Consider the following 14,310-nt stretch of genomic DNA (forward strand, 5'->3'; position numbering starts at 1 on the left):
TCATGTGGCGTCCCTTCAGAGGAACAGGAAGCTGGCAGTATTAAAGCTGCAGGTCCTGCTGTTTTCAGGTCTGAGGTTTTTTCTTTTGCTCCCTGATCCCTGTTCTTGTTACAGGTACAGAATTTTACAACAAGCTTTTGAGTGTAAAAGACACTTCTTTGAAACACGGGGAGATAAACTGAAAATGTCTTAATTAAAAAAAAAAAAAAGGTTTATGGTTGTGGAAATGGAAAATCAAGCATAGATTTATGCTCATAATTCATTTTACTGAAAAAAAAGAAAGCCAAGACTTCCAACATTTAACGTAACCCGGTTTTCTTTGAAGTATCATTTTGAACCTCTGAACAGTCACACTTTACTTTTTTTGCATAGTCTGCAGTTTAAAAGGTTGGAGAAAACCTGAGTTGTTTTCAGTTGAGAATGTACTGCAGCATGCAGCCTTCTGTAACAACTGATCACTAAAAAAAACACAAAGTTTCACAAAGTATTTTGTCTAGTTTCTTGTTCAAGTATTTATTTATTTATTCTTGATAAAAGACTAAACTTACTTACTAGTGATCTTTTAGTAAAATGTAATGACTTGTTTTACGTCAAATCATGAATCTCGAGTCATTTTGATCTTAGAAATATTTTACTTTAAGCCATATTTATAATGATATGTTTTTTTTACTTACAATTTACAAAAAATGTGTACCAGTAATTAAACTTGACCTTTTTTTTTAATTTAATCTTAAAGTAAGGATTGTTGGACTGTTGTAGCGCTTGAAATAGTATATTTTTTGGGGGGGAAAGTAGACATGTACCTACGTATATAAATTTACCTACTAATAAAACCCCTTTTTTAACCATTCATGCTTATCTTAGGACATATGATATCAAATGATCAGAGCAGGAGTATTGACAGCTAATTTCAAGATTAAATTTTGTCTTAAAAGAGCAAAATACTGTAGTACAACAGAAATCTTACTAAGACAAATTCTTTTAGGTCTATTGTATGGAGAGAATTTAGTCTCATTCGATTTGTGTGTGCATCATTTTTCATTTATACCTCATACAATGCATTTCAGATGCAACTGTGTGTACTTGTAATTGTGTTTTCTCTAGAAAAGTTCAAAGCAGCTGATTAGAAAACTCTGATGATCCAACATTATAGCAGCATTTAAACGCACCATTTACACATAAATCTTGGAGACGGGAAAACAGTTTCATATCACATTTGTGTGTAAATGTGGTTTAATGTGTATATCAGGCAATTCGTGCATACTTTTTAAATATTTGTATGTGTAGTTAGTTTGAAGCTGTTGTAATTTAAAGTTGTGCATGTGTAAATTGTATTTTGTGTGATGTGGTTGGGCTTTCTGGGTTGGTTCTATAGTGGTTCTCCTCATATCTGGCTGCCAGGAGCTTCAGTTTTCAGATCCTAAAAAATCTGGTGTGTGGGGTACTTCAGGGGTCAGTCCTGGGGCCCCTTTTGTTCCTATTATATATGCTTCCCTTTGGCAAGATAATTCAGCAGTTCAATATCTGAGAAAGATGCTACATAAGTAAAACTTTACTTACTTACTTTTGTGTTTTGAATTTCTTGTACATGTGAAAACACAATTGGATGTACACATGCACAAAATGTCCTGCATGAGGTACAAATCAAGAACTGCGCACAGACAAATCAAATGAGAGTACATTATCTCCGTACAACTGTCAGATTTTTTCATTTGTAACGAGGGAAAAACATCTTCTATTGTTTATTTTTTAACTTGTTCAGAGAAGGATCTTTTTTTTCCCTTTAAAACAGCTAAGTGCATTTTCTTTCTACCCTATAAAACAAAGAGAGATGAGACCCCAAACCAGGAGAAGAAATAGAACGAGCACCACCAAGAGGACTTGGGAATCATCAGCAAATTTCAAATAAATTTTTAATTCTGCGGTCTTAGGTAGTTTAATGTGAGTTGTAAAAAGAAGGAGCATTGGAAGGTTGGTGATGAAAAAAGTGTCTATTTGCTTTTATTTTAACATGCTCTCTTAATGTTAAAGGCAAAGATCATGTTTCTAACATTTATATTCCAGTGAAATGACTCACAAGCTCAGCTAAAAGTTAATTTAGATAAAACCCAAATTTTAAAAGCGGCTCTCATTTGCCACACTTTACAGTTAGATTTTAGGCGTCTTCATTAAAATGAAAAATAGTCAAAGAAAAATGGGCAGCAGAGCCCTCTCCGATTGTGTAGATGATCAATTTCAGTACAACATCAGAGGACGCTGGGAAGAAAAAAAAACCACATTCTCTACCATCGTCTGATGTTATCTCTATCCTGGTCTCAGTGGCTCTCAGATATAAGCCATTATAATTTTTTTAATCACCATTGTTCCCTGGGATGATATTGATATTTTTTCCTGTCATCATTAAATTGCATAGCTTCATTGAGAAAACCTTGCATCCTTGGGTGCTTTTTTTATTTATTTTTTTTAATTTCTAATGCCCATTTATTAAACAGAAATAAAACGATCCAAAAAAAAGACAAAAAGATGTTTGTTCCATGTTTCTTCCATTCATGCATGAAAGACATCAAATACTAACTTTAAACATCCTCATCAACATCATGAGATTTAAAAAAAAAAATAAAACTGTAGACAAACAGACAATAACACAGAATCCCAGCTCAGTGGCAATGTGGTAGAGTGTCCACCCTCAGAATGGTGGGTCATGAGTTCCAATCCAGGGGGTAGGTCAGATGCAGAGAACTAAGTTCACACACCGAGGTGAGTGACAACTAATGAGACTTTAAATTAACCTAAATACAAGTTTGGAAGAAAAAAAACCCTACAATGTGTTACAGTTCTGCTTTAAGTCCTGCTTCAATCATCTTTTGATCTATTGTAAAAGTATTCCAGAGTCTAGGATAACCCCTCCCCCCCCCATCTCCCCATTATTTTCTACAACACAATTACATTCTTTTTTGAAGTGCGTTTTTTGTCTGCTCCAAACCAGGAATTGAAGTGATCAGTAAAAATTCTACAAGAAAATGTAAAAAAAAAAAACACCAGAAACGCCATTTTCATCAGAGTGAGTTTTCAAACTTTTGAACAGAATTGATCTCTGAAGCATTTTTATGATTAGGATTACATCAGAGAACTGTAAGATCTCTGCTGAAGAGTAATGATCTCAGGGCTGCAGATAGTGGACTTGCGTTTGTACTTGTTATTTTAGACCTCAGTGGTGCATCGGACAAAAAATGATCATGCATTTTTATTGTGGACTGGAACAGGCTATTGGTATTACAGGAACTGCATTAAACTGGTTTCAGTAATATCTATGAGAGATGTTTCATTTTGTCAATGGACAGTAAATGACAAGTCCTGATGAATCACAGGGAGCTGCTCTTGGTCCCATACTTTTCAGTCTATATATGCTTCTATTCGTTCTCATTACTGAATGGAGTAGATTTGTTTGTTTTTTTTTTTAATATTGAAACTCAGCCACATCAAAAACACAAGTAGATGTTTGAGACTTCTACAGCATCACATGGATACAAGAATGCAGAAAGCTACATGATTCATGACTGAAGTCCAATTAACTGAATTGTTACTTTATTCTTTATTGGGATGTTCCAAAATGATCCCAAAAGCCACTTTCTCAGGGCTGCCCAAACGTTTTGCAAAGATTTATTAGGTGAAAATGTGTGAGGTCCAACTATTTGGCCCTTAAAATAACATGAAATGCAAACGATATGTTTAATAAACATGTTTTTACAATGTGATACTTTTATTTCTTCGTATAGAACAGAAATACATCTAAATACATTGCTGTGAATTTCGTATTAAAGACCAGATAAAAAACAGGGAATTCATTAATTTTCAAGAATTCTAAATAAAGATATGAATTACTTTTGGTTAAAAATGCTCAATAGTTCTCAAGATATGCAAGCTAAAGTCACATGGTTTATAATCAACTACATTTATTACATTATTTTTACTTGATTGTTAAAGCTACTTCACATAAATTGTTATATTTAACTGTTAAATAATAAAAAACGGTTAAAGAAATAAACACAATACTTATCTGTTAATTGAATGTGTTCATTTTTAAAATGTGTAACAGACGTGTTGGGACTCTGTATCAGGAGATACTCGAAATCAAATGACTTTTATTGGATCGTACTCAATAAAACCTGATCAGGACATCCCTAGAAAAAAGTCTCTCTAGAAGTAGAAAGTTTTGTCAAATGTTACATTTTATTAAATGCTCACTAGAAACTTTGAAACGCAAACCAAGAGAACAGGAAAATAATACAAGTAATTATCTTATTCGGAAAAATAAAAACACCGATTTTGATCTGAGAAACAAATGTTGATTTCCTTTGCAGTCGACATTTTAGAAATGCCACAGGGCTACAAGGGCTTATGATGGAATTTAGCCAAATACAATCAAGAAATTGTACTTTGAGGAAATGCTGGTGACCACATTTAATTGATTTGAGGATGAGAAATTTGAATGGGGGCTGGTCCACAGGCCACACTTCGGACATGTCTGCTCTAGCTGATTAAGAGGGCCTGGCCGCAGAAAACAGCAAGGCCCCAATATGGCAGCAGAGCATTGTTAGATGGAAGTCCTAGACCTAACATCAAAAAAAGTTTATATTCTTCCCCTAGAAAACCACCGGAACTGGGTTACGGTAAGGGGTGCAGTTAGGTGTAAGGGATACAATTAGGGTTAGGAATCTTCCAGTATAGATACCCAAATTCAGCTTCTGGCTACAGTTGTGACATTTCTGCTTCTGACCAATGATGAGTTTATTGTTGTGTTTGGGTCCATCTTTCCTCCAACCAGGTCCCTCTCACTGATTCCAATGCTTCAGCGATGCAAAACTGGTGATGGGATTTTCTATCCATCCATCTTTGGGACCATCTTATCTCTTTTGGGGTCACGGGGGTGCTACTGTTGGGCGAGGGTGGGGTCTAATGCAGGCCAGCACACACACAGATTTTAGTAATAATCATTACATTTGATTTGAATTATTTTTGTTTTACTCCTTTCTGTTGTAAGTCAACATTGAGTGTCCAAAAAGGTTCCTAAAAAAATAAATTACATATATTTTAAAGGACAGGGTAAAGGAAGCAGAAGTAAGTTTAGATGTGATAGGCTCTGCCACACCTCGGGACAATTTAGAGACACCAATTAACCTCTGAAGCATGTTTTTGAACTGTGGGAGAAACCCACTCATGCATGCGGAGAACATGCAAACTCCACACAGAAGGGTCCCAGCTGGTATTTGAAGCGGGGCATTTTCCCTGTTAGGCGAGAGCGCCAACCGTGCAACTCGTGATGAGAATTTTTAAATAAATGATGCCAGAATACAGATTGGAATTTAAAATGTATTTATAATGCAATACTTTAAAATAGCATGACTCAAATACATCTTAAGGATCTCGTGGTTCCATAATTTCCTAGCAGAACACTCAGCCTCAGTCTGCAGGATTATTTGTTTACTCGTTTCCAGCGCACCTCTGCTCTTGTGGAAAGATTTTCCTTGCTTCAGTTCATGAGACAGACATTATTTCCATCTTAAAGGCCAGGCTGTGAACTCTCTTTTTATTAACGCTTACAGTCACATTCGCTCGTCATTGCCTCACACCTTCTCCATCCTCATCTATCTAAATATCAAGCCGATCCCTTGCTCCTCTGTTTGGGATAATGCAGTAGCCTAAAAGAATCTCACATCCAGTCAGTCTGAGCCAAGAGGGCTGTTGGGTTTTTATTAAACTGTGCTCCCGACTGCAGTCTGTATGTAAGTAAAGCTTTGGACAGGAGACTTTAAGGAGCTCCATTCATCCACTCTCCTCCTTCGTCTGGTCTGCAGGGACACCCCAGATTAAATATCTCCCCACCTCAGGTGCTTAGGTCTATTTCTGGTTCATGTGTGCATGAAATCAGTCTGTGCATGAGTGTGTTTATGAGTTTGTGTGTGCGCTCCCCGTGCGACTGACCCTGTGTAAGATGGATGTTAGGTGCTGAAGAGCATTTTCTGCTCTCCATGGGGGAGAGACGTTACATATAATAACCTCAAACCTTTGGATAGTGGCGCTCTCCATCACTCAGTGTGACTTTTGCTGCCTTCCTGTCTCCTGCATGAAACTGTTGGTCTACTTTAAACTTTATGCGTCGCACATCCAAGAATGCACATTCTTGAACATGCTTTTAGCGTATGGCGTTCACATTGAACTATTGCTACCCAATAGCAAGCAAGCAAACCATTTTATAATTATTATTTTGTAAAGCTTAACTCATATCCAGGGTAATTAAAAGTGCTGCACAGATATCTAAAATAAAAAATATATATATTTAAAAACTTGATAAAACAGAGGTAAAGTCATTCAAATCAATAAGATTAAAAGTCAGAAATTTAGTTCTCCTCCGATAAAAATCATGTTGTTTGAGTTTTTAATATGTATGTGTGGCATTTTTCTTATAAAAGAACATATGTAATAACAAATCATTTTTTTTTTTTGCTTTTCAGAGTATTTCTTCTTTTGAATCTCTGTCAATCAAACTGTTGCAGACAGGTTCTGTTTGAATTAATGAGCCTTCTTTACGTCACAACAGCTCTACTGCACATGCACTAAACTCATCTGGTCCGGCTAGCGTGTCTAGGTCAGGCGCTGGAGAAGAGAAGATGGCATCTTCCCGTTGACTGCTATCAAATGAGCCGCCGTTTGCATTTCCTTGATCAAATCATCCGTCACTGGATGTTTTGCATAAATCTCAGCGAGACTCCATGAAACTTCTTGAAGTGACCACGGATTTCAAAATGCGACTCATTTGACTGCAGTTGTAAAGGATTGTAAATCAATGAAAGAGCATGTTAGATTTCATTATTTTACCAAGAACTCTGCTCCGAGAAACCAATGGATTGAATGTATTGGTCACAGCAATGTCAATACACATTTGATAATTAGCTAAAAGAGTCTTTGGTGAACTGGAAGGAGAAGTTCAGCTTAGCTCCAAAAGCCACGCCCCCTCAGAGGAGATTTTTGAAACAGTGGCTTCAGATCAACATGAAAAGTGGCTTTTTAAGACATTTAGGTTGTGGGATCTTAGTAAAAAAGTTTGTAATCACAATTAAAACACTAACGAGAATGTTTTTTTTTTTGTTTTTTTTTTAGAATGTGGGCTGGTCAAGGCTGAACTTTGGACATGTCTGCTCTATTTGATTCGAATGTTTCAACGATGCAAAACTGGTGATGAATTGTAGAATTGGAAACAATTAATAAATAAAGGAATAAAACGTATATAAAAGTTTTAACTTAACTCAGAACAAAAACTGAATTTTACGAAAGTAAAAGTCAAAAACGTGTTTTTTAATCTTTTACAAGAAAAATTTCTGATCATTTGTTTTCTCTTACTCCATTGGCAGTTTTTATGTATTTATTTTGCTTATTAAAAGAACATTTGAAGGATTTTTGACTTACTTCTAAGAGGGGTGTTTTTGGAATCTGCATATCCCACATCATCTCACTCTGTATATTGCTGACTAAGCTCATCAGAAACAAAATGTTGCAGATACATTCTTCTGAGTTCTTCTTGTGAGTTCTTGCTGGGCTTTGCTGAAAGAAAAATCTGATACTGTGCTAGAAGAAAGAAAAAAAAGTGTCTATGGACAGTAAAAAATTTGCTTCGCTCGGTTAACTCACCTTCACACCCACTTCTTTGTTCAAGCTCAACAACACAAGCAGCACCTCAATGTAAAACACCTCCAAACTAAACCCTAAAATGCATGACAAGTTTCCATCAAGCTGTGCAGTCTAATCTGTGCTTAGTGCTGCTCGTCTCTCCTCCCACCAGTGCTCCTGTCTCCTCGTCTCCAAACCCAGATGTCACTTTTGGTGAGGAGAGATCCTCGAGGCTGTTCAGCAGGTTCACAGCGGATGTCCACCCACTGCAAATGGAGCATGGAAAATATGTAACAGCTGGATGAGGAGATTCATGGCTCCCTCCAGACATAAACGATCTCGGGAACACATTCATCTTCTCTGTATGTTTATGCGACTGCCTGTCTGAGTGTCTGCGTTTCACTGCCACTGTGTCCCGCCATAATTATGAGCTCTTCCTGCTTTATTGCCTCTCTTCCACCGTATTCTTCTGCTTTCTTACTGCAGCAAGTCACTTTTAGATGTACTCTTTGCAAACGGACTAAAGTAAATTTTATATTACAAACATGTTTATTTGACCATAACAGGTATCTAAGAAACAAGTGAAAAAATATTGTTAAGGTATTTTCTTGCAGGTTTGAGTGGTGAAATAACGTGTTTACAGTTAAAAACAAAAAATAAAAAAAAACATATGTAAGGGTTTTTATCTGGTTCAAATAAAAAAAAATTGACACACTCAAAACCCTTTGTATTTTTTCCATAAAATGACGGTATTTCTGGTTTTGTTTACTGATGTCAAAGTGATTTTGAAATGAACACATCTGTATGTCACAATGTGAGGCTTTTTTTTCTCAACAAGTTACAAATAATGTTGTGTCTTAAGCTACATTCACAGTGTCTTTGGCAACACATGTTCAAATGAACTAACAATGAAAAGTCTCTGTAAACTTCTATAACACAAACTAGATGGGTCCCAGAACTGAGCCCTGTGGGACTCCAGCTTTAGAGCAATGAGAGGACTGTTCATTTACATCAATGGACTGGTACCTGTCAGATAAAAAGGATTCAAACCAAACTCTTTCGTTCATGCATCGCTGCTCTTCGTACAAAATGTGTGGGCACTTAATGTCCATTAAATGGTAAGCCACGGGAATTCTGATTAATCAAGGACCGAGATTTGGTAGTGTATGGATGAGATCCCCTTTAATTCATGGAAGTGACAACTTTTTGAAAATTGATCATGGAGGAGAAATTAATAACTGCTGCAATTCTATGACACCAAGTCTATGTCAATAGAGCTTTGAAAAGAAAAAAAAAAAAATCATAAATTTGCACCTCTAAGATACTTCGTACCAAGCCTCAAAGTGGCAGACTTGCTAGTATCAGGTATTTTTTATGTGTTGTAAACAAAATCGGCAGTTACAGTAATTGTTAATATGCTAACACAAGTAGCAGTTCTAAGGTAGGTTATATGTAGCTTGTTACAAAATGTTACAATTAGTGAAGTCTTACTGACATATTTTTATCTCTCATCATCTTGTTATTTCATGACATAAGAATAAAAACAGATCATGCATTGATGGAGCGCCTTACAATTTTGTGCCCCCTATAGAGCACAAAATATGGTACTTTATTGTTCCTGTCCTCCATCTAGGAAAGTATTTTAAGGGGCTTTATGTCTTTTTATATCAGGCAGTTTTAACCAACAAGATGGATCAATTAAATTCCTCCTCGACACTAAAGAGATGTAAACATATGAACTCCTGTTCTGTCTGCAAAAGAAGATTTAAAGCACCGCAGCAGCAGCAGACCAACAACTGAGCGATGTAGGGTAAAAAAAAAAAATCTCAAGAGGCTGTCTTTATTAGATGATCAAATGTTTTACAGATGTGTTCATATCAAAGGTGAATATAGTCAGACCTGGTGATCTTTCATTCAAAATGTAGCTGAGGCTTGAATTTTCAAAGTAAACTTCTGAGTCTCTGTAGAAAACAAGAAACGTTGGGTATGCACTTGTGTTTGTGTGGTACTTCTGCTTCCAGGAGCATGTGGGTGTGGTTAAGTTAGCATGAGAGACAACCCCAGTACAGAACTAATAACTCATAAAGACCTTGGTTTGCCCGCCAGCGGCTTCTCCACAGGTAGAATATCTAAGAGCAGAGCAGCAGAGGAGGAAAATGAAAAATTAGACACAATGAGAGCAGCGAGCGTGGGGACAGGTGCCACTCAGCAGCAGGTTATTGATTTGCTTTTGATGTGTTCAGATGTGGGCAGCAGGGAGACATTGTGAACATTATAAGACATGCTTCTAGTAGGAAAACATTAAAAAGACTCTTCACTCAAATCCAATTTATCTCTGATCTGGCATGCTCTGTACTTGCCTCTTTTTAAAGACCCACTCCAGTGAAAGTTGTGCTTTTCGTGTTATCAACATGTTTTTGTTACCTTTTTTTTAATTATGGATGACTTATCTTAAGAAAATTAAGCAAAAAAAAAAGCATCCTTGAAGGATTTTTTTTATTCAATTTGTGGTGAATCAAGAGCAGACAAAAAAATATATTTGTAATAGAGCTCTTAGTGATGTGAAAAATAAGCTGGGTGGGCCACAAGGGGTAAAGGGAGAGACCAGATGGGACCAGATTTACCTTTTACAGATTTTTAAAAATAATTTACTTTTCCCAAAAGGGCGACTTATAGATGATATTTTTTCTTCTTTATTATGCTTTTTTCTGGCGTCTTTGACTTAAATTCCAGAGAAACTTAAAGTCCAAACATTTTGCAATAATAATTCATACAGTACCCCTTTCAAATGACAGATTCCAGATGCCCTAATGCCATAAAATTAAGTATTGGGAGCCACAACAAAAAACAAAAAAATTGCAATAATAATTTCTACAGTTCCCCACTTTCAAAGGACAAATTCCAGATGCCCTAATGCCATGAAGATGTTTAAGTAGGGGGAGCCACAAATAAATAAATAAATAAATAAAATAAAATGGAAAAATTATTTGGGAGCAGGTAAGCAACAAAGGAGGGATTTGCAACCCTCCTTATTTTACACCATGGCAATAAGAAGTGCTTGCTTGTAGTTTTGCAAAAGATATTAATAATAATAAAAACATGAGCAAAACATACATTAATTTTAAGCTATATGTATGAAATACAATTTATAAGTTAAACAAACCATCAAGTTGAAATTTTTATTTGATGAAAACTAATCATTTTAAATGTAGCAAATTGCAGAACTTTTGTCAATTTATCTAATGTTTAACTTTTTTCAGTGCATGTTTTATGTATTATATATATTCTGCTTTTCATTTTAAAATTATAGGAAAATTTAAATACGTTTAAAGCTTCGTTTAAATAATCAAAGTCAGACAGGATAAAAGCGTGATGAGAACATGACATTTTCCTCTTGAATTTTCCAGCATTTGGTCAACATTTCTTCTTCATTTGTGTTCACACATCACATCTCCTCTTTGTTGGGAGAAGCCTGTGGAGAAACACTACAATCCTGACAATATATGAAAACTAATTAAACATCATGTTACTGTTTCTGCCCGGCTCTTAATCTCCTCCACTGCAGCCCTTCAAACATTCTCCACAATAAACAGAATAATAGCAAACCCTGGGGACTAAACAAACAAACAAGAAACAGCAAATCAACAAAGTAGCTAATGATGAAAATTTGCATTGCTGCTGGTGATGATTAGTCGGGGGATATTAATGCAGATTACTGTTTGCATCTGGAAATGTGGGGAGAATATTCCGGAGTCAGTGTTTTAATAATGCAGGCTGCTGGGCTTGGAGGCGAACCTCCAGGACTGACGGACCACATTGGCTTACATCTTACTGCTGTCATTTGAATATTTGATGTCTGAATGGAAATCATCCTTAAAATATTTGGAGGTTTTCAATTGAAGCTGAAAATGATCAGAATGTCAAAATCACTACAGCACAGTGTCAGGGCTTTACACTAAAAGATGTGCTTTACTAGCAGGAAGAGTGTCGCCTCATTTGATTAAAATTAGGAGGATATCATGCAAGAAGATCCAAAGACTATCAAGTTGGTCTTCATGCAAAATGTAGTTGTCAAAGTCACACCAACAAAAAGAAAAGAAATCGCACAGAAAATTACTCAAAAAGCTTTTTTTGAATTTCTTTGTCAGCAGAACGTCTGTGAATTAAATTAATATTTTTGTAAAATTTCCCCAGAAAAAGCTGCTTAAGACCCTCCATCCAAATTCTTTTTAATTTCAAATTTAATTAACCAAGAGAAGCTCTATAACTCACAGAGTGGCACATCAAACCCAGCTTTAGACATGGTGTCGTGAAAATCCCCATAAGACCAAAATCAAGTTGAAGCAGGTAGATCATTTTTTGAAACATGGAGGTGGGACCATTATATCGTGTGCTCGGTGTGCTGCCACAGGAACCTAATCCAACAAACATTGAGTCACAAAAAAAGTCAAACCACGACATAGTTACATTTTCTCAATTTGAGTTATTAAAATAGAATTCCACTTTTTCATTGCACGTCATGAGTACACAGCTACAAAACACACTTTGTATCCATACAAAAAATAAATATTTACAACTTTACAAGGAACAATAAAAATACAATAATGAAAACAGGCATTGAGTTTGTTAAGATTGACAATTAAAAACTAAACAGGTGAAGTGCAGGTGGTGTAATTGGTGATTCAGTCACTGATATTGTTGTGTATGCATGAGGATACAGTCCATTGTTAATGTTTCTGACCATTGTGTGTCAAAGAGATAAAGACATTATCCTGCCCTTCAAATTAAATAAAGAGAAATACTTTCTACTCTCTTAAAATAAATAGTTATGTTTGTTTCGAGAATATAATTTTAACAATTTTTGAGACATTTTGAATTTCCTGATATTAAAAATGTAAAAATATAAGTTTGCCTCAATCTGGCTGTCTTTTATTTGTTCTTGAAAAATAACTTTTGGACTCCAACCTCCTTTTGGTCTCAAGAGTCAAAAACACCAAATAAAATGCCATTTAAGTTGATTCTTTCACTCTCTGGTTTCAGTCAAACCAACCTTTTGAGGCATTCAAGTAACTCTTCCCCATTCAAACGGACATTTTTTTCACCTTTCAAAGAATTCAGCAGCAGAGCCGAGAGCCTGTCAGGAGTTTACACCCTCTGGAGTTTTCTTTTCAGTGAAGCTGTTAGAGTGGGTGAAATGTGGTTCTTTTGTCCTTGAAAGCTCATTGATGAGTTGCTCATTCTTTTAGGAGTCCACACCAGGGCTGATAATCCTAAACAGACGCACAAAGACGGGAGGATAAGTCATTGGCTGATGGCCTCCAGCTCACAAAAGGATAAAGAAAGAAGCCAAAGATCAGTTCGTTAGTACAATACAGTTTTTTTTGTTGTCTTTCTTTATTCAAGCAGAGCTGCTTTTAACGCTCACCATCGGCATGCTGCAGGAATGCCAAAACAAACAGGCGTGCTGCAACATCACAGAGATTCCAGCAGGAGGAGGACAAGTCAAACAGAGGAGAGGAGGCAGATGAATCAAATGAAAAAGGGCAGAATGGTCTGATAAAGGAAGACGCTAAAGCAGGAAGGGAAGTGAGGAGATGTAACAGGAGAATGGAGAGATGAAGGAAAACAAAGGGAGCAACAGAGAAGCAAAAAAAAAGAGGAGACAGATGGGTGGGAGGAGTAGGAATGGAATGAAAGGGAAGGGAGTGTGACGATAACATGAAAGCTGGGGATGGGGAGAAGGAAGACGAACATGAAGAGGACTGAGGGATGGGTGAGAGGGAAAGAACAGATGGTGGTATAAAGAGATGAAGGAAAGGGAGAGCAGTGGAAGAGCACAAAGATGGAGAAGAAGTTAGCAAAGGAGGGACAATGAGAGAAACTGAAAGATTTGACACAAACACACCTGCCCACTAGAAGAAATATCTACACCTAAAGCTAATTGATTATATTTGTGTGGTTCCAATTTTAAGTCCTTAGCTCGACGCTCCGTAGTTCTCCTTGTTAATCCAAGAATCCACGAAAAATCCACAATCCAGAAGTAAAGAAAAAAGAACACTTTAATTCCTCTTCGGATTATAAAAAAGAACAAACATCCATGGAGAAGCAAAAACTGAATTACAAAGAAAATATGAAAATTAAAAGGAAGAACTTAGCGAGGTCAAAAAACTGTTGGACTCCACTCCACATTGTCTGTCACGAGTCTGCTGCGTGCATACACCTGCGCACCCAGAGCGCCTCCCAGGCTCCCCCTACTGGCGGTAAATAAAACTAAAACAAGTTGAATGCAAATATCTCACTTTTGCTATTTAAGGCTCCTACAATATTTTCTGCAAATATGGCAACCGAAAGAGCCTTAAAATGTCTCTTGTTGCACATAGGCTTTACTTTTTCTGAAAAACATCAAATTCTTCTCTGAATCGTTGTGGGCGTGTCACTGGGATCAAAGGAAACAGTCCATCCCTGTTGTTGGGGGCGGTGTTTTTGCTGGATGAGACATCCGATTTGAACGGATGGAGAACTTTCTGAGAACAAATGCTCCCCGCTGTGTTGGAAATGCTCCTTGTGCTGGATCAGCTTAATACCCTTCATTATTTGTTTTATTGCCAGCGAGGATTTATCCTTGTTAGTTTTTTTTTTTTTTTT

Source organism: Oryzias melastigma, linkage group LG5 (genome assembly GCF_002922805.2).
Source record: "Oryzias melastigma strain HK-1 linkage group LG5, ASM292280v2, whole genome shotgun sequence".
NCBI classification, from domain to species: domain Eukaryota; kingdom Metazoa; phylum Chordata; class Actinopteri; order Beloniformes; family Adrianichthyidae; genus Oryzias; species Oryzias melastigma.